The following is a 2,389-nucleotide window of genomic DNA, read 5'->3' as shown; positions in this document are numbered from 1 at the left end:
AACAAAATTCAAAAAAGACTTGAGATGAAAGGATAGCAGTGGAGAGTTGATCTGTAGCCCTGCAAAACGATTCCACTTGAGCTTCTAAAGATGCACCGGTATCCCAATTTTTAGCACTCTCTTGGTTCCTGATCCCATTTTCCAACGTGTCATAAAAAGAGTTTAGCATTGAACCTCCTTATCATCCACTATCTGAATCATAAACTTAACTAAATAAATATGTACAAACAAAACATAAATAAATATAAATAAAAATAAAAAAATGGCTAAATTAACAAATAGCAAATTTCACTCTAGTTTTCAAACATTCCCTGGCAACGGCGCCAAAAACTTGATGTGTGCTACTTGTGTTAGCTACAATCTAAGGCAGTGTACCTATCGATGCAGTCTAGCACTAATGGCGAGTATCTAGGTCATATTCCTTGGGAAAATGAAAGCCCAGATTTACTCCTTTGTTCTTTGTTATATTAACCTAAAATAAATGATGCATAATTTCTAAACTAACTAATAGCTACAAGATAAGTTCTAAGGGAGATGCAAGAGTAATTGATAACTAAAATAACCAAGACAAGAAAGCAAACCCAAAGGGAACCTAAACTAGTTGGCAATCAAACAAATGATAAAGGATTGGTGAGTCTAATTATGCTACCCGTGGATGAATTCTTAACCGAATTCGGTTTCTCTCTCGAGATAACTGAATTCCTAAATCTAATAACCTAAAATTGGAATCTCTTCCTAACGATTGATTCTTAAATTAGCATTAAGCTTTAATCCGCCTCTATTGAGCTTTGTTAGTTCTTAATCCGGCTAGTTAATTATCCTTTTCTCTAAGCGATTATTAACCAGTTCTTGCTATTCAAAATTTCAATTGCCAAATGGACTTCTCAATCACACAAAGCAATCTAAACACACAATTCACAACGTCTCATGAATAATGCATTATCTTATTAATACTGAAAGCAAGAAGAATACAAAACTAACCCAAACAATCCAATAATATAATACTAAGCCAACATAGTAAAGAAATCCCAATGGATTTAATCAATCTAGCTAATGGTGTTCATTATCAAAATCCACAAGAATTCAATTACAACAATGAGTAAAGGTAGAGAAACCTAATTACACCCTTGGATGAGAGTAAACAGCCCCAATTCCTCTTGCTCGAATTGAATCGATTCTTGTTCCTCTTGCTCAATTTGAAAACCAATCAACGAACCTCGCCCAATCTTCAATCTTTGAAGGGAATCCGATTGAAACCTTGATCCAAGTCTCATTTTCCCTTGGTTCCAGCTCAGAAAACCCTTAGAGAGAGAAATATTAGGGTTTGGGACGTTCTCCCCCGCTCTCCTCTTTCTTTCCTCTCTTCTTTCTTTTAATTAATACCCCATGTCGCCGCCAACACGGCCATGTTGATGCCCGTGTTCCCAACACGAGCTAGTGTTTATGCCCGTGTTACTCTCTGTGGTTGTGCTCCCTAAAAACTTCTTCTTCTTTGATGTCTAATGCACCCAAAACGGCTATGTTCAGCTTCCTCATGTGCATACTTAGCTTGTTTCGGCAACTTTGACGTCCAATTATGCTCCAATTCTTCCCTTTATCATTCTTTGACTTCTTTTGAACCTAATGCATACAAATAGACGCATAGGGTGAGTGTTGGGACCAATTCACATCCAAATGTCCATAAAATCAATCTTAAAACCCCCATTTAGATGTATGTATTTTATGCACATCATTTATGACCAGGAGCTGTAATCCTGATCCCATAGAACCCTTATCTAACCTAGAGCGCTCTCTCAGATTATTGAGATGACATTTACAGGCAGTTGAGGAGGGCGTCGGAATTACAGTTTAGGTTCATAGAGCTAACGTGATGGAGAACCACAACCCCCAGGCCGATGGCAATCAGAGGACGATGTACGAGTTTGCTCGACCATCTTTGGATGGGACGAAAACTATTATAGTTAGACTTCTTGTAGCAACCAACAAGGATAAAGGCCAATGTTATCCAGATGATCCAGCAAAGTGTGCAGTTTGGAGGATTACCCAGTGAGGATCCCAATGCACATAAATCCAACTTTTTAGAGATTTGTGACACATTCAAGATAAATGGAACAAGCGATGATGCCATTCGGCTGAGATTGTTTCCATTTTCCTTGAGGGACAAAGCAAAGAGGTGATTGCAATCTCTTCCACAGCAGACGATTACTACTTGGAAGGCGTTGGAGGTGATTGCAATCTCTATCCAGATTACCACAAAGTATTTTCCTCCGGCTAAAACTACTGAACTTAAAAATGACATATCTTTTTTTATGCAGTTTGATGATGAAAGCATGTACAATGCATGGAAGAGGTTTAAGGACCTTTTGAGATGCTGCCCACATCACGGACT

General features: G+C 38.1%; 1 non-coding gene across 1 annotated transcript; it reads right to left on the bottom strand.

Moving 5' to 3' along the window:
* Positions 1–2,282: 2,282 nt before the first annotated feature.
* LOC112534818 lies at positions 2,283–2,389 on the bottom strand. Its single transcript, XR_003079065.2, has one exon. It is a non-coding gene; the product is annotated as a small nucleolar RNA R71 (small nucleolar RNA).

This window comes from Ricinus communis, chromosome 4 (assembly GCF_019578655.1).
Source record: "Ricinus communis isolate WT05 ecotype wild-type chromosome 4, ASM1957865v1, whole genome shotgun sequence".
NCBI lineage: Eukaryota > Viridiplantae > Streptophyta > Magnoliopsida > Malpighiales > Euphorbiaceae > Ricinus > Ricinus communis.
The sequence above is the reverse complement of the archived record's forward strand: the minus strand, read 5'-3'. Positions and strand labels throughout refer to the sequence as shown.